Source organism: Cannabis sativa, chromosome 2 (assembly GCF_029168945.1).
Source record: "Cannabis sativa cultivar Pink pepper isolate KNU-18-1 chromosome 2, ASM2916894v1, whole genome shotgun sequence".
Taxonomy (NCBI): domain Eukaryota; kingdom Viridiplantae; phylum Streptophyta; class Magnoliopsida; order Rosales; family Cannabaceae; genus Cannabis; species Cannabis sativa.
The window spans coordinates 74,997,938-75,017,762 of record NC_083602.1 but is presented as its reverse complement, the minus strand read 5'-3'; positions in this window follow the sequence as shown (position 1 = coordinate 75,017,762).

Below are 19,825 nucleotides of genomic sequence, written 5' to 3'. Positions count from 1 at the left end.
TATCTGGACTTCCACGACCAGCGGGTCGGTGTGCGGAAATCTTATCTGGACAGCATCTTCGTCGTTGAATGTTATGGTTGGCTCTCCTGCTCGTGGAACTTTGGGTTTCCTTTCTTCCACGGCCAGGATGACTTCTTCTTGCTCGTATTGAGCTGTGCAGGCATATCGTTCCCGAGCTTTGCCCGTGTCTCCAGCGATGTGCGGGCCTCCAATGATGACTTGCAAGTGTCCATCTATTGGCGAAGGCATCAGATCCTGGTTAAAATGACCTTGGTTGGCCTTGACATACTTCTGTAGCTGCGGGTTTTTCATCTTGATCAGAAGTTCTATCTCCCGCTTCAGGTTGTAGCATTCCTTGGTGTCGTGGCCGTAGTCTCCATGGAACCGACAAAATTTTGTCATGTCCCTCTTGCTGGTATCTTTCTTCATGGGCCTGGGCTTCTTGTACGGAATTAGCGACTGAGTTGCTATATATACACTTTCTATATCCTCAGTTAGGATAGTGAATGTAGTGTGTTGGGCGCGATCACGGGGAGTCTGTCTGGGTTTTTCGGCGAACTTTCCCGGCTTCTCGTTCCCTTGCTTGTGGTTGTTGCCTGAACGCTTGCCACTTGAGTTGCTGGAATATTGGGGAAGTTGGGCAGACGTTCTAGTAGAAGGAGCCTTCGTTTTGTTCTGCTTTTGCTCACCTTCTGTTCGCAGAATGGCTTCTTCGAGCTTGATGAAACCTTCGGCCCGGTCGAGGAAATCACTCATTGAGTCGACCGGTCCGTTCTTCCTTATGTCCTTCCATAGTTCGCCAAGGACTTCAATGCCCCCAGTATCGCGGATAACTTTCCATCCTCGGTTACCCGTGACACCTTGGTCGCTTCCGTCATGAATATGCTGATGTATGCCCGGAGTGGCTCGCCTAGTCGCTATTTTACTTTGACCAAATCTCCAAGATGCAATGGGAGTTGGCTTGAGGAAGAGAATTGTGCATGGAATTCCGAAGAGAAAGTTTTCCATGAACTAAACTTTCCTGGAGCCAACTTGAAATACCATTCCTGTGCGGCCTCCGACAGAGTTGCGGGGAAGATTCTGCAACATACGTCTCCTCGCACTCCTTGTAAATCCATCTGCATCTCGAAATACTTGAGATGAGAGAGAGGATCTTCTCTCCCAGTGTACATCTTCCACATTGGCATCTTGAATTTGTGAGGTCGTGGCAGGAGGTTGATTTCTGGCGAGAAAGGAGTTCCGCGTGCGCGGTCTAACTCAAGATCATTGCTACGCTGCCCGGCCATGCCATGAAACATATTCTTCAGTTCGTCAAGCTGGGCTTGTACGGCTGGGCTGACTTCATTGGCATTCTGGTCGGGTTGTGCTACGTCAGCGTCTTTCTAAGTGGGGATTTGAGTATGGGCTCCGGACTGCACATTAGTTGTAGTATTCTGCTCGTCTGCTCCCCTTCTTCTGTTTAGGTCGTCCCTTAGGTCACAGGGTGTTCCCAACCTTTCGAACATAGAAGAACCTGGCTGCCTTAGCGATTGGTTCGCTTGGTTGGCAGGTGGAATGGCTCCATTATTTTGAGTGGATCCATCGAGCATGACTCCTGCTGATGAATTCCCAGACAAGGTCTGTCCGCCTACCTCTTGGCCCACGAGTGGAACTCGTGACCGGGGATTGGACGGCTGACCATTGTTTGTCTGGGAAGCATTCACCGTTGGGTCATCTTCGGTTTCTCTAAGGGGAATGACGCTCGGCGCCTGCTGGCCTACAGTCTGATAGGCTCTTCGTATCAGCACAGTAGCTTGCCGACTACAATCTTTGATTTCTGCATGGTGAGCCCTTAATGCCTTTATCTCTTTATCTCTCCACTCAGCGAACATACGCCTCTGTTCGTCAAACGCAAGGTTTACTGCGGCACGTAACTCCTCCTGATCGTGATGCAGAGTATTGTTGTGGCCCTGCATGAGTCCAAGCGCAGCACGGAGATTTTGCAATTCAGTTGCGTGTCCGATGGTCGCCTGGGCATTGATGCCTGGTGGAACAGTCATGTTATGAATATCCTAGCTGTGTGCGGGACTGTTATTTCCGGTCTCTTGCACACCAGGCGCAGTTTCAGTAACAGGAGTTGTTCCATCATTTACCACGCTTCCCGTGTGTCCAGGATTGACAGCGGGTGGAACCGTCGAACTACCTGGGTCCTGCAACATCGGATCCAGCGTCTGTGAGTTTGTTGGGTCGGACAGGCCTTTGTGAGTTTGCATCATCGTGTCGAAAGAGCGATCTTGAGTTCAACTCTCAATGAAAGCACCAAAATGTTGACTTCGCTTTTAGCCAACGACAATGAGTCTTTTTGATAAGCGATAAATGATATGTCGTAATAAGAATACGTAATAAAGCAAATAATAATAATAAGAAGAAGACACAGAAATTTTATAGAGGTTCAGTCCCGAGCAGTTCAATAATAGCCTAATCCTCGTTAGTTGTATTGACTTAAGAATAAGGAAGAAGATTCATTTTCTTATAGCTCTTACAATAATATCTCTGAATATATAATTCTTAGATAGCCTTAGCTTCTGAATATATAATTCTTACATAGCCTTAGCTTATAGCGTTTCGGCGTATGATTTCTCCCCCTTGCCCAGTGAACATTCCTCACTATTTATAGGGCAGGAAACTCGAGGAGGAAGAGTTTCCTCTCTCATTACAAAGCGCATAAACACAAAGATCGTGGGATCATTGCCGAATGCTAGGATCGTGGGATTGAGGCCGTATACACCGGTAGTGGAATCGTGTGTATGCCATATCCACGCAAGCTGATCCCTGAGTTATAGGGATTGAGCTGGTGACTCACGAATTGCTTGGCTAAATTCGCTAAGTGTTGTTCATTCTGCACGGCTCGCTGAGTATTCCATCATGGACATGCCAGCTAGGCATCCTGCTCGGCATGTTGATATGACCAGGTGCTCTAAGTTGATGCCACGTGTCACCATTCTTGTGATGCCACGTTAGAGTGCCAATTTTGGGATAACAACAGTAATAGTATACATAGAGTTGTTCTGATTAGTGATATATGTATGTTGGCTGAAATACTGATGGATGCTATCACATCAATATGGCTAGAGTATAACTACCATATTGAGTATATGCTGACATTATGGTTGATAGTATTGTCTTATGAATGTTTTAGACTCAGTACCGTGTGGGACACGGGGATTAGGGTTATGATCAGGTGTATGGGCGCCAGGTTATAACCCGAGTTATTTGTATGATATATGTTATGCTTTTCTTACTCAGTCTGTCGACTCACAGTGCTATTTCCATGTGTAGGTAAGGGCAAAGCTAAAGCTGAGGAATCGTGAGGACGAGCAGATGAAGGTTGTACATGTCGGGACAGTTAGGTCTGGAGCGTACGATCCTCGGGACATCAGGGCTTTTGTTGTTTGGTCGCTGGGCGACAAACTTTTGATTATATGTATAGCAAACTTTTGTAAAGTATTTTGTAAACGAGATCCCAAAATATTATATATGTAATACTTTAAGTTTTTAATTAAATAAGCAAATTTTAATTAATCACGATTTTCAATAACCTCGTTGATTAGCAACGAGCTGGACAGTATGTTTAAAATCATGATAACACGCTTATGCTAGTTAGGGTGTTACATTAGGGGTAACCATTTCATTCTCCGTCATTGTGGGTCTAGACCACCCTTCTTCTATGGACATTCAGACTCTTTCATCAACAGCTCTAAAGAATGCTCGCATCTTAGTCTTCCAGTATGGGTAGTTAGCACCCTCCAACATCAGAGGTCTCGAGGTTGATCCACCTTCCCCAAACATTTCCATTCTGCACAGAAAAGAAAAAGAAACAAGCAGACTCTTGTACTATAGTTCTCTGAGAAAGAACTCAGAGAGGGTTAGTGGTAACAAGATCAAATCTGAACACGTATCAAGTGACTTTTTCAGAATCAAGAATCAGACAAGTCTAGGATCTAACACAAATTTTTAGAAAATTTCAAGCTCTGATACCAAATGAAAGAACTACTTATCCAATTTTCATGATTCAAGTTACCGAATTGTTCATGGTTAGATTGTTTAATTTCAACTTATGCATTCAAGAATCGAATTGAAGATAAAGCAGTAAAGCACACAATGATTTACAAGCTTCATCTGCACTGAGAACAAATCTCAGCCGACTAGTGCTTGGGTTCCCCGAACCAGGGTAATAACATCTACTAAATCCAAAAGATTTGTATTACAATCTCCAGTTCACATTTAGGAATTTAATTCAATCTTTACAGCAATTAGTAATATATTACCAACAACAATCAAGATTCTTGATTGTATGCACAAAATCCCTTATGCAGCAGCTAAGTTCGTCTTCGACACTTTTCTTCAATTTGAAATCCCTTCAAATCTGATGACGAAGATGACACTGAACTCCCTTCACTCTGAACTCAGCAACACCAGGCTCTGATCTTTCTGCTATGGATCTCCATCTCCAAGCTATGCAATCAGACCTAAAAGACAACAACGAACAATCCAAGATACCCCACAAACTCACACGATATATCAGAACTAACTATAAATATCAATTACCTAGCTAACTCATTTATAGAATGAAACTACCTATTTATAGACATATGTTCAACTGACCTAAGAACAATTAATACTAACAGTTAAAACATAACAGACCCACACAAACTTTAATAGAAAGCTGGTATGCAGGTATAATAGATTAAAACCACATCTACGACTGGACTCACTATTAATATAATCTATCAAAATGATGACCCTAACACTGTGCTTCTCAGGTGGCATATGGGGAACCCGAGGCGACCACTTCCACCTCTGGCTAGACTGTTGACATGCCCCCCTCTCAGACAAACGATCCTCCAGCTCCAACTGACCCAGAAGACCCGTACAAAGAGCCTGGGACTCCAGCCGTTTGACTACTTTCTTTTTCTATCTCGTTTTTATCTGTCCAGCCATAAGGCCTTTTTTAAGACAAAGTGACCAACCAAGCAATCTTTTAACTTGGAATTGTTTTTAATTTTTCGAACAACAGGCTGACCGGGCAGCCTTTAATCCCGGCTTTACATGCTTGTGTTATCTTTATTGAATTTCATTTTCTATTTATAATCATCCTACAATTGTGTTTGTTTTATTTTTACCAATTGCTTTGTGCAGGTATAGGTGCCCCCAAGTGACCGAGCAGACTTATGACTCTTGGTCACTTATACTTTTTTCCAAGTGTGCTCTTTTGTGTGTTCGGGGTTTTGGGCTCGACCAAACCTTTTGTATGCATTTGATGGTAAATTAACAACATGCTAGTAAACTCGACTCAATTTGAATTTTGAAATAAACATCTTTATTCATTTATTGATCGAAAATATGTCTATTACCATATTAACATACATCAAAGCTATTAATTTGATCTAATCTGATCTTTAACTTAACATGAAATAAAACAAATTGCAGGAATTAAAAATTGTACTTTAGATGGTGGTCGTCCAACCTGAGTACTATGTCATTTTATCTGAACCTTTGGGTGTGGTCCGCCCAGAAGGCCATTCACTTAAGAGTAAATATTCTTTTTCTTAGTACTTGATATGGTCATCCGACCTGGTACTTCTATTGGTAGTATTTTCTTAAATGTTACCTATTCCAATACCTTGGTCCCAAAACGGGCTGCATTTTTTCATCATACTTACCCAATTTGTATGCTCCTGATTCGAGAACATTGACCACCTGATATGGTCCTTCCCAATTAGGTCCGAGCACACCTGTCGTACTGTTTTTGGTGTTTAGAAATACTCTTCTTAGGACCATATCTCCCACAAAGAATCTTCGAGCCTTCACTTGTTTGTTGAAATAACAAGCTACTTTTTGCTGATGTGCCATCAGCTTTAAGTTTTCTGTGGTTCGCTTCTCTTTAATTTCATTAAGTGATTTAGCAAGGAGTACATGATTGGCTTCTTGGCTATATGTTAGCCTTCTGTGGGATGGTGGTTCGAGTTCTACGGGCAGCATTGCTTCATATCCATATGCCATGGCAAATGGAGTCTGTCCGGTTGCCATTTTCTCAGTTGTTCGGTACGACCATAGGACTTTAGGAAGCTCCTCCAGCCAATTTCCTTTAGCATCCTCAAGTCTTTTCTTTAGTGTATCCTTCAATGTCTTGTTGACTGCTTCAACTTGACCATTTGCTTGGGGATGCGCCACTGCGGAGAAACTTTTGATGATACCATGGTTCGCATAGAAATCAGTACGGGACTGGCTGTCAAACTTTTTGCCATTGTCCGAGACTATATTATACGGCAATCCAAACCGGCAGATTATGTTCTTCACAACAAAGTCTTGAACTTTTTTGGATGTAATGGTTGCCAGCAGCTCGGCTTCTGTCCACTTGGTGAAGTAATCAACTACGACTATTGCATATTGCATGCCTCCTTTGCCCTTGGGCAATTGTCCGATCAGGTCAATTCCCCAAATGGCAAAAGGCTAGGGACTTTGCATCTGAGTTAGCTCATTGGGCGGTGCACGAGGTATCTTTGAAAATCTCTGGCATTTATCGCATTTTTTAACGTATGCCTTTGAATCTTCGATCATTGTCAGCCATAAATAACCTTGCCTTAGGATTTTCTTAGATAAACTTTGCCCGGCAGCATGGTTTCCACAGAATCCATCATGTACTTCAGAAAAAAGTCGTGCAACTTCTTCTAGGGTAACACATCTGAGCAATGGCATAGAGAATCGTCGTCTGTCAATAATTCCTTTTACTATGATGTACCGTGCAACCTTCCTTCTCATCTTTTGAGCTTCATTTCGATTATCTGAGAGTTCCCCAGTGTTGAGGTAGGTTGCAATTGGCGTCATCCAGTTTGGGGATGCATCAATGATTTCGATCTCTTCCGTGCCGGCGATGCTAGGTTCTTTAAGAAACTAAATAGGAACCATATTTGCTCTATCACTTACATTACTACTCGGAAGTCGAGCTAATGCGTCAGCAGTCGTGTTTTCTTCCCTTGGAATTTGTCTGAGAGCGTAGCTTTTGAACTGTGCGAGCAGATCGTGTATTTTGCTCAAATATGCTATCATCTTTTCCCCCCGAGCCTCGTATTCTCTAGATACGTGATTTACCACCAGCTGTGAATCATTGCAGATTTTAATATGTTCGGCCTTCATCTCCCGGGCTAGTTTTAGACCAGCGATCAAAGCTTCATATTCGGCCTCGTTATTGGATGCTTTAAATCCCAACTTGACTGCAGTGTGTAGGTGTTTCCCCAAGGTGTAATAAGGGCGATCTCTGCACCATATAGTTGATCTGTAGCTGACCTGTCCCATGTAGTTTCCAAGTCGGCTTGTCTTCACTGTTACTTGGCTAAGGTATTTAACCTGGCTCAGGGTTGCTTTCTGATATGCTTTCTTCCTTGCCTGTGCATTCTACTACAAAGTCTGCTAAGGCCTGGCCCTTAATTGTTGTTCGAGGTTGGAAGATAATCTCATATTGGCCGAACTCCACTGCCCATTTGAGCAACCATCCAGAAGCATCCAATTTTTGCAATAATTGGCGTAATGGTTGGTCAGTGTATACCCGAATAGGATGAGCTTGAAAATAGGGCCTTAGCTTTCTTGTTACTAGAATCAGGCAGTAAGTGAGCTTCTCTATCAATGGGTATCGGCCTTCAGCCTCATTGAGTCTTTTACTGATGTAATAGACCAGATGTTGTATGTTGTTTTCCTCTCTGATCAGTACAGCACTTACAACATGCTCCGTGACATCCAAGTATATCCCAAGTTCTTCTCCGTCTAGAGGTTTCATTCTCTGTCTATAATTGCCTTGCAATTGTGATTGTATTATTTTTACCAAATGCTTTGTACAGGTATAGGTGCCCCCCAAGTGACCGAGCAGACGTATGACTCTTGGTCACTTGTCTTTTACAAATATTTTTCTTATTTGTTCGGTGTTTTGGGTTTGACCAAACCTTTTGTACGCACTGTAGGTAAATTATAATCATGCTGATTTTTTTGACTCAATTGAATTTTGAAATACTATCTTTATTCATTTATTGATTGAAAAGTGTATTTGTTACCGTAGTAACTTACATCAGAGCTATTTGATCTAATCTGATCCTTTAGCTTAACATGAAATAAAACAAATTGCAGACATAAGAAACTGTACTTTAAAGTGGTCACCCAACCTGAGTACTTTGTTTCTGAAACCTTTAGGCGTAGTCCGCCCAAAAGGCCATTCACTTAAAAGCGAATGTTTATTTAGAACTTAAAATGGTCACCCAACCTGGTACTTTATTCGTAGTATTTCCTTAAATGTTCTCCATTCTAGTACCGTGGTACTAGAATGAGTTGCATTTTTTCGTCATACTTACCTAATTTGTATGCTCCGGAGTCGAGAACTTCGACCACTTGATATGGTCCTTCCCAGTTAGGTCCTAGTACACCTGCCGTCCTGTCTTTGGTGTTTTGGAATACCCTTCTTAGGACCATATCTCCCACGAAGAATTTCCGAGCTTTCACTTGTTTGTTGAAATACCGAGCTACTTTTTATTGATGGGCTATCAACTTTAAGTTTGCACCTGCTCGTCTTTCTTCAATTTCATCAAGTGATTCTGCAAGGAGTATGTGATTGGTACCTTGATCGTACGTCAATATTCTATGGGAAGGAGGCTCGAGTTCGACGGCCAGCATAGCTTCATAACCGTACGCCATTGCAAATGGTGTCTGACCGGTTGCTGTTTTTTTCGTTGTACGGTATGACCATAGAACTTCGCGGAGTTCTTCTGGCTAGTTTCCTTTGGCATCTTCGAGTTTCTTCTTTAGTGTATCCTTTAAGGTTTTGTTGACTACTTCAACTTGACCGTTTGCTTGAGGATGTGCCACTGCGGAGAAACTTTTGATGATACCATGGTTTGCACAGAAATCAGTGAAGGATTGGCTGTCGAACTGTTTGCCATTGTCTGGGACTATTTTGTACGGTAGTCTGAACTGGCATATGATGTTCTTCACTATAAATTCTTGAACTTTCTTTGATGTAATGGTTGCTAGTGGTTCAGCTTCAGTCCACTTAGTAAAGTATTTGACTGCTACCACTACATACTGCACCCCACCTTTACCTTTAGGTAATTGCCCGATCAGGTCAATTCTCCAAATGGCAAAGGGCCACGGACTTTGCATCTCTGTCAGCTCGTTGGGCAGAGCTCTTGGTATCTTTGAAAATCTCTAGCATTTGTCACACTTCTTAACATAGGCTCTCGAATCTTCAATCATCGTTGGCCAGAAGTAACCTTGCCTTAGAATTTTCTTGGATAAGCTCTGTCCGGCGGCGTGATTTCCACAGAATCCGTCGTGAACTTCAGATAGGAGTTGTGCAGGTTCGTCTGTGTGACACATCTGAGTAATGGCATCGAGAATCCTGTTCTGTACATGACCCCTTCTACTATGATATACCGTGCTGCCTTCCTTCTCATTTCCGAGCTTCGTTTCAGTTATGTGGGAGTTCCCCAGAGTCGAGGTAGGCTACTATTGGCGTCATCCAGTTTGGGGACGTGTCAATCATTTTGATTTCTTCCGTGCTAGTGATGTTAGGCTCTTCAAGGAACAGGATAGGGACCAAGTTTGCCTTGTCACTCACATTGTTGCTTGCCAATCAAGCTAACAAGTCTGCAGTTGTATTTTCTTCTCTTGGAATTCGTCTGAAACTGTAGCTTTTGAATTGTGCGAGCAGGTCATGTATTTTGCTCAGATATGCTATCATTTTTTCTCCCCGAGCCTCGTATTCGCCGAATACATGATTTACCACCAGCTCTGAATCACTGCAGATTTCAATCTGTTCGGCCTTCATTTCCTGGGCTAGTTTTAGTCCAGCGATTAGAGCCTCATATTCGGCTTCATTGTTAGATGCCTTGAATCCAAACTTGACCGCAGCGTGCAGGTGTTTCCCCCGAGGCGTGACGAGGGCAATCCCTGCCCCAGATAGTTGATCTGTAGCCGACCCATCCACATGTAGTTTACAGGTCAGTTTGTCTTCATTGTTACTTGGCTGAGGTGCTGGCTCGGGGTTGCTTTCTGGTATGCTTTCTTTTTTGCTTGTGCATTCTACCACAAAGTCAGCTAAGGCCTGGCCTTTGATTACTGTTCGGGGTTGGAAGTTGATTTCGTACTGAGCCAATTTTATCGCCCACTTGAGTAACTGTCCAGAAGCATCTGGCTTTTGCAATATTTGTCGTAACGGCTAGTCGGTATATACCCGAACAGGATGAGCTTGGAAATAAGGCCTCAACTTCCTTGTTGCTAGAATGAGGCAGTAGGCGAGTTTTTCTATCAACGGATATCAGCCCTCGGCCTCGATGAGTCTCTTACTAATGTAATAGACTGGGTGTTGTATGTTGTTCTCTTCTCTGATCAGCATGGCACTCACGGCATGTTCCGTGACAGCTAGGTATATTCCCAGCTCCTCACCGTCCAGAGGTTTAGAAAGTACGGGAGGTTTTGCAAGTTGTGCCTTTAGATCTTGAAAAGCTTTTTCACATTCTTTTGTCCATTCGAACTTTTTGTTTCCTGGCAGGATGTTGAAGAATGGAACACATTTTTCCGTTGATTTTGACACGAATATGCTGAGTGCTGCGATCCGTTGAGTTAAACTTGGCACTTCTTTGGTTTTTGTTGGCGAGTTCATATCTAGGAGGGCTTGAATTTTTTTTGGGTTGGCTTCAATTCCTCGGGCATTGACGATGAAGCCTAGAAACTTTCCCGAACTGACTCCAAAGGAGAATTTTAATGGATTTAGTTTCATTTTGTACTTTTCGAGGACTTTGAAGCATTCGTCCAGGTCGTCTATGTGCCCCCCAGCCTTTCTGGATTTGATGAGCATGTCATCCACGTACACTTCCATATTTCGCCCGATCTGGTCTTTAAACATCATGTTCACCAATCTTTGGTACGTAGCTCTAGCGTTTTTTAGACCAAACGGCATGACTTTGTAACAATAGAGACCCATATCTGTTTGGAAACTTGTATGTTCTTGGTCTGGCAGATGCATTTTGATTTGATTGTAGCCTGAATAAGTGTCCATGAAGCTTAAAATTTTGTGCCCTACTGTTGCGTCTACGAGCTGATCGATTCGTGGTAGTGAAAAACAGTATTTAGGGCATGCTTTGTTGAGGTCTATGAAATCAATACAGACTCGCCATTTCTTGTTTGGCTTGGGCACGAGTACGGGATTCGCGACCCAAGCCGGGTAAAAAGCTTCAATTATGAAATTGTTGTTGCGCAGCTTTTCAACTTCATCTTTCAGGGCTACTGCTCGTTCTTTATCCAACAACCTTCATTTTTGTTGAACTAGCCGGATGTTAGGATCAATATTCAGAACATGTGAAATAATAGAAGGGTCGATTCCGACCATATCCGCATGTGACCAGGCAAAAACATCTAAGTTTGCTCTCAGAAATTTTATCGAATTTTACTTCGAGCAACAAACCCTTTCCAATTTTTAGCTTTCTGGTCAGGATAGCTGGATCGATCTCGATGTCTTCTAATTCTTCCATAGGTCCAACATTGCTGCTTGGGTCCCCAAGTCAAGGATCCACATCTCCATCCTCGCCTTGGGAAGTTTCCTACTTGGGAAAGTTTTTTCCCTTGTCTGGGCTCTGGCTGGAGGATATTTCCTTCTTAGCTTTGGCCACTGCAAGGTTGTAACATTCCCGAGCAGACTGCTGGTTCCCTCTAAGATACCCTACCCCATTCTTTGTTGGGAACTTCAGGCACGAGTGAAATATTGATGTGACAGCTTTTAAGTCATACAGGGCTGGTCGGCCAAGCATTACATTAAAGGCTGAAGGAACATCCAATATTAGGAACTGTGCCATGATAGTTATGCTCGTCGGAGTTTGTCCAACAGTGAGGGGTAGCCGGATTTGTCCTAGAGGTGCAACTCCTTGACCGGAGAAACCATAGACAGCTGGAGGCATGGAGTTAGATCCTTGAGTTGGAGTCACATCTTTTCGTAAGCAGCCTTGAACAAGATGTTCAAAGAAGCTTCATTGTCGATCATGGTTCTGGTCACTATTTTATTTCCTATCTGGACTTCCACGACCAGCGGGTCGTTGTGTGGAAATCTAATTTTGACAGCGTCTTCATCGTTGAAAGTTATGGTTGGCTCTCCTGCTCGTGGAACTTTAGGCTTTCTTTCTTCCACGGCCAGGATGACTTCTTCTTGCTCATGTTGTGCTATCCGGGCATACCTCTCTCGAGTTTTTCCTGAATCTCCAGCAATGTGTGGGCCTCCAATAACGACTTGTAAGTGTCCATCTACTGGTGGAGGTAGCAAATCTTGGTTGTTCTGACCTTGGTTGGTCTTGACATACTTCTGCAAGTGCGAATTGTTTTTCTTTATTAGAAATTCAATTTTCCGTTTCAGATTGTAACATTCGTTAGTGTCGTGGTCGTAGTCTCCGTGGAACCGACAAAACTTCGTCATGTCCCTTTAGCTGGTATCTTTCTTCATGGGCCCGGGCTTCTTGTACGGGATTAACGACTGAGTTGCCATATATACACTCTTTATATCTTCAGTCAGAATAGTGAATGTAATGTATTTGGCATGGTTCTCTCGGGGAGTCTATCCGGATTTGTAAGTGAACTTTCCTTTTTTCCCGTTTCCTTGCTTGTGGTTGTTGCTTGAACGCTTGCCACTTGAGCTTGAATTATTCGAATAGTTGGGAAGTTGGACGGATGTTCCAGTGGAAGGAGCCTTCATTTTGCCCGACTTTTGTTCACCTTCTGCTCGTTGAATGGCTTCTTCGAGCTTGATGAAGCCGGCTCGGTTAAGGAAATCACTCATTGAGTCTACCGGCCCGTTCTTCCTTATATCTTTCCAAAGTTCACGGAGGACTCAATGCCCCCCAGTATCGCGGATAACTTTCCATCCTCGGTTACCCGTGAAACTTTGGTCGCTTCCGTCATGAATCTGCTTATGTATGCCCGGAGTGGCTCACCTGGTCGTTGCTTTACTTCTACCAAATCTCCCAGATGCAATGGGAGCTGGCACAAGGAGGAGAATTGCGCATGGAATTCTGAAGAGAAGGTTTTCCATGAACTAAACTTTCCATGAGCCAACTTGAAATACCATTGCTGTGCGGCTTTCGACAGAGTGGCAGGGAAGATTCTGCAGCATACATCCCCCCATACTCCTTGTAAATCCATTTGTATCTCAAAGTACTTGAGATGGGAAAGAGGATCTTCTCTCCCAGTATACATCTTCCACGTTGGCATTTTGAACTTGTGAGGCAGTGGCAGGAGATTGATCTCTGGTGAGAAGGGAGTTCTGCGTGCTCGGTTTAACTCAAGATCATTATTACGCTATCCAGCGATGCCATGAAACATATTTTTCAATTTGTCAAGTTGGGCCTGTACGGCTGGGCTGACCTACTCGGCATTCTGGTCGATTAGGATTACGTCAGCGTCTTTCTGGGCAAGGATTTGAGTACGGGTTCCAGGGTGCACGATCGTTGTAGTATTCTATTCGTCTGTTCCCCTTCTTCTGTTTAGATCGTTCCTTAGGTCATGGGTTGCTCCCAACCTTTCGAACACAGAAGAGCCTAGTTGCCTTAGTGATTGATTCGCTTGGTTGACAGGTGGAATAGCGCCATTAGTCTGGTTGGAACCATTAGGTATGACTCCTCCTGATGAAATACTAGACAAGGTCTGCTCGTCTACCGCTTGGCCCATGAGCAAAACTCGTAACCGAGGATTGGGCGGCTGACCATTGGTAGTCTGGGAAGTATTCATCGTTAGGTCCTCTTCCGTTTCTCCTAGGGGAATGACGTTCGACGATTGCTGACCTACAGTTTGGTAGGCTCTTCGTATCAGCACGGTGGCTTGCCAACTACGATCTTCGATCTCTGCATGGTGAGCCCTTAATGCCTCCATCTCCTTATCTCTCCATTCAGCGAACATACGCCTTTGTTCGTCAAATGCGAGATGTACTGCAGCATACAGTTCGTCCTGATCATAATGCAGAGTGTTGTTATGACCCTGCATGAGTCCGAGCGTGTCACGGAGATTTTGCGATTCGGTTGCATCTCTGATGGTCGTCTGGGCATTGGTTCCAGGCGGAACAGTCGTATTATGAATGCCCTGGTTGGGTGCAGAACTGTTATTCCCAGTCTCTTGCACACCAGGCGCAACTCCAGTAATAGGAACTTTTTCACCATTCACCACGCTTCCTGTCTGTTCGGGATTAACAGCACGCGGAACCCTTGAACTCTCTGGGTCCTGTAATGTGGGATCCAACATTTGTGAATTTGCTGGGTCAGGCTGACCTCTATGAGTTTGCACCATTGTGTTGGCGGTTGAGTATCAAATAAAGAGCGATTAATGATCCTTCTTTCAATGAAAGCACCAAAATGTTGACTTCGCTTTTAGCCAACGACAATGAGTCTATTTTATAAGCGATAAACGATATGTAGTATGATAAAGCAATAATAGGACATAGGAATTTTATAGAGGTTCAGCCCCGAGCAGTTTGGTAATAGCCTAATCCTCGTTATTTGTATTGACTTAAGATCAAGGAAGAAGATTCCTTTTCTTATAGCTCTTACAATAGTATCTCTGAATATATAATTCTTAGATAATAATATAGTCTTAGCTTAGCTGCTTTTCGACCGATCCCTTGCCCAGTGAATATGCATCACTATTTATAGGGCTGGGAAACTTGAGGAGGAAGAGTTTCCTCTCTCGTTACAATGCGCATAAACAGAAAGATCGTGGGATCAATGCTGAATGCAAGGATCATGGGATTCAGGCTGAATACACTGATAGTGGGATCGTGTGTATGTCGTATCAACGTAAATTGATCCCTGAGTTATAGGGATTGAGCTAATGACTCATGATGTGAAAGCTGAATTCGCTAAGTGTTGATTGTTCTACACAGATCGCTGAATATCTTACTCTGGACATGCCAGCGAGGCATCCTGCTCGGCCTATCTTCCCGAGCAGATGTTCCAAGTGGACTCCACGTGTCACCATTCTCGTGATGCCACGTCAGAGTGCAAAATTTGGGATAACAATGTTAATGAAACAAACTTGTTAGTAAATCTAGATCCTGGTAAAATATTTCCAACACATAATCCCCATGAAAACGACAAAACTTGGTCATATCTCTTTTGCTGACATCTTTTTCCATGGGTGAGGGTTTCTTGTACGGGGATAATGACTGGGTAGCCACGTACACACTTTCTATATCTTCCGTCAAGATGGGAAATGCAGTATACTTGGTAGGATTCTCCCTGGGCGTTTATTCGGTCTTGCCAGTGAACTTTCCCTTTTTCCCATTCCCTTGCCTATTGTTGTTGTTGGATCGTTTACCACCCGAGCTTGAATTGTTTGGGTAATGGGGGAGCTGGACAGATGTCCCGATAGAAGGAACTTTTGACTGGCTAGGTTTTATTTCAACCTCTAGTCGCTGAATGGCTTCTTCAAGCTTAATGAAACCTTCTACGCGGTCAAGAAAGTCACTCATCGAAACTACTGGTCCGTTCTTCCTTATTTCCTTCCAAAATTCACCAAGGACTTCAATGCCCCCAGTATTGCGGACAACTTTCCGTCTTCAGTTACCCGTGCAACCTTAGTCGCCTCTGTCATGAATTTGCTGATGTAGGCTCGGAGAGGCTCCCCTGGTCTTTGCTTTACTTCGACCAGATCTCCTAGGTGCCACAGAAGTTGGTGAGAGGAGGAGAATTGAGCATGGAGCTCCGAGGAGAAAGCCTTCCATGAGTTGAACTTTTTGGGCGCCATTTTGAAATACCATTATTGGGTGGCTTTTGAGAGGGTGGCAGGAAAAACTCTGTAACATACATCTCCTCGTTCTCCTTGGAGGTCCATTTGCATCTCGAAATACTTGAGGTGGGATAAGGGATCTTCCTTCCCAGTATACATCTTCCAGGTTGGCATCTTAAACTTGTGGGGAAATTCCAGGATATCAATCTCGGGGGAGAAAAGGGTTCCACGTGCTCGGTCCAACTCGAGATCGTTGTTCCTCTGACTAGCCAGGCCTTGGAGCATATTTTTTAGTTCGTCCAACTGTGCCTGCACGGCTGGACTAACCTGTTCGGCCTCTTGGCCCACCTGAGTCACATCAGCATAGCTTTGAGTAGGATTTTAAGCGCGGGTTCTGGGCTGCCTTATTGGCGCATCAAGCTGGTCGTCCAATCCTCTCCTTCTGTTCAAATCGTTTCTGAGATCATGAGTTGTCCCTAATCTATCAAATATAGAAACACTTGGCTGCCTTAGCAACTGGTTGGTTTGGCCAATTTGTTGGCCGACACCATTAACTTGGTTGGACTTATTGGGTATGATCTCTCCTGATGAATTACTAGACAAGGTCTACCCGCCTACCACTTGGCCCATAGGTAGAACCTGTGACTGGGGATTGGGCGGCTGACCATTTATAGTCTGAGAGGTGTTCATCGCTGGATCTTCATCTGTCTCGCCTAAGGGGATCACGGTTACAAGCTGTTGTCCAGTAGCCTGATAGGCTTTTTCGTATCAACACAGTGACCAGCCGAGTACGGTCGTCAATGACTGCTTGCTGAGCCCTTAACGTTTCCATCTCCTTATATCTCCATTCAACAAACATGTGCCTCTGCTCTTCAAACGCGAGATTCACCGCATCACGGAGTTCTTCCTGATCATGATGCACGGTGTTGGTATGACCCTACATGACTCCAAGAGCAGCACGGAGGTTCTGGATTTCAGTGCCATCTCCAATAGTTGTTTAAACATTGGTAGCGGGCGGAACGACTATGTTATGAATGCCCTGGTTGGCTGTTGAACTCTTGCACACCAGGCGCGATTTCAACCATAGGAGTCATCACACCACGACCTACAGTTGATGGATGTTTAGGATTTGTGGTTGGTGGAACCCTTGTGTTCCCTGGGTTCTACAGTGCAGGATCCACTGTCTGTGGATTCGCTGGATCAGCCACGCCTCTGCGAGTTTGTACCACCATTGTATTTGTGATTAGATTTGAGATACAGAGCGATCCTTGATTATGCTATCAATGAAAGCACCAAAATATTGACCTCGCTTTTAGCCAACGACAATGAGTCTAATTTGTAAGTGACAAGTAGTATAATACGAGTATAATATAATAAAGCAAATAAAGACACAAGAATTTTATAGAGGTTCAGCCCCGAGCAATTCGGTAATAGCCTAATCCTCGTAGTTTGTATTGACTTAAGAACAAGGAAAATGGTTCCTTTTCTTAGAGCTCTTACAATAATATCTCTGAATATAAATTCTTAGACAAGTTTTTGACCTTTAGTCCAGTGATTATGAATCACTATTTATAGGGCTTTAAGCTTGGGAGGGAAGTATTTCCCTTCTGGTTACAATTGATATAAGTGGAAAGATTGCATAGTAAATATAAGATACACTAATCGTGGGATTCGGACAACTTGCCATATCGTTGTGATCTAATCCCAAAGTTATAGGAATTTCTTTGGTGACTCACGATGCAAAAGCTGAATTTGCTAAGTGTTGGCATGCTGCGCTGATTGCTCACTGCCCGACTAAGAGGACTTCGTCCGAGCGAATGTATGTGGTTTCCTGTTTGGCACATTTCTTGTGAGTAGGTACATAGAGTTAATTCCACGTGTCACCATCGTGTGATGCCACGTCAAAGTGAAAAAATTGGGATAACAAAGACCTTTGATTCACTCGTTAAAGTTTCTCAGAGAAGATAATTCTTACAACTTCTGTTTGGGGAGCTTAATAACATGAGTGACTATGAGCATGTTAAACAATATTAGAACCCAAGCTTTCTAGGAGGATGGAATATTAATTCTCTTATAGTGTTAATTTTGGGAGTGCAAAAAGTTAGATCCAAATCTATAGTTGGATTATAGATTAATTATTCACATTGAATTAATGGTACATAAGGAATCAAGATATAATTAGAAGAGTAAAATGGTAATTTTGACCAATTCTAATTATGAACTAATAATTAGAGGGCGAACTACTTATATTAATTATATTTATATCAATAACTACAAGTAAGAATTTTATAAATATAATTGTATATTGTCAAAGAGTGCAATCTATTATTTATAGTGGAGTAATAATGGAATTAATAAATCAGATTATTCTATTGAAGAGTTCAATAATAATCAAGTGTTTACTGGAGCTTTGAAATATACTTCCATGGTCCTCAGATCTCCTCTATACAACCTCTACAGGGAAAGTTTAATTTGATGAATAAATTTATGAAAGAGTTAATTTCTATGAGAAATAATTCTTAAGAACAAAATAGTAATTTTGTTGAAACTATTATTTTGAAGGGGAGTTATATTTACACCCCATAAAATAATAACTATACCCCCAAAATATAATTACTTAATTGACCTTTTATAAAATGACCAAAATAGATATCTTTAATTTTTTTTATTCATTTTTTTAATAAGCAAACCCTTAGACCCACCACTCAAATACTTATTTTTTAAAATCTTTCAAAAAAAAAAAAAGAAAATAAAACATTTTCGTTAGTCATACCGTTTGCTCCAAAGAATACTGTATGGCAGATATGCCTAATTCCATTGTATGGTTTTTCTTAATTAATAGATTCTACTTTAAAAAAAATCACAAGAATAATATACTATTACGGCAGTGGTTCTTCGAAGGTTATGGTGAAGCGAGAGTGGTGGACCAGTGATTTGTTGCGAAGTTTGGTGGGATTTGGTGAACCATTAACCAAGTGCAAAGTGTTCTTGTACATAACAATGACAGAAGTATTCTTTGAAGTTTTTTTTTTCTTTTATGAAAAATGTAAAAAGGAGTTTTAGGGTTTACAGAATAAATACCATTTTGGTAAATGGAGTGGGGTGTAGTTATAAAAAATAATATTTAATGGGGTAACTTTAGTAATGAGGTGTAGTCATAATATTTAGGGGTGTAAATATAATCTCTCTATTTTGAATAATTATATCAATTATGAATTGTATAATTAAAGTGGTATTTAACTATTTAGTTTTATTTGATAAAAATGTATTAATTAGTTAAATACAATATTATTCTTAAATAATATTAAAAAGATAAATATATTATTTTAGTGAAGATAATATTTATTTTAATCCTAATGAAAAAAGAGATTAATGAGAATTAATCAATATTATTTGTTAGAAAAATAAATAATAAATCTTATTTGTGGCAAAATTAAAAAATTAATTTTGGACTTTAAAGCATGATCCACACGTGTAGAGTGACATGTAAAAGCCCATGTATATTTTGTTTGATTATTTAAACCAAATTAAATTGATAATTATCTTTTAATTATTATATTAAACATATTATAAGATAATGTATTTAAAATTAAAAAGATAATATAAAATAAAAGAATATAAATAATTTCTGTTATTTAATTATATCATATTTATTTTTGAATTTGAATTAAACTAAATATTATCTTTTTATATTTTAAGATTAAATAAATGGTTTATTTATAACATTATATATGATATATAATAGGAGATGAACAGAAAATTGAATAACTTCTCTCTCTCTCTCTCTCTCTCTCTCTCTCTCTCTCTCTCTCTCTCTCTCTCTCTCTCTCTCTCTCTCTCTCTCTCTCTCTCTCTCTCTCTCTCTCTCTCTCTACGACACACACATACATACACTGTTGGAATATATTTTACTAGGATCTAGATTTACTAACACGTATGTTTTTAATATCCTAAACATGAACTTCTAAAACGATATAAAATAAACACATAAAAGGTATGAGAAACCTTAAATTGATTGCAACGGAATTAAATGACTCATTCCGCT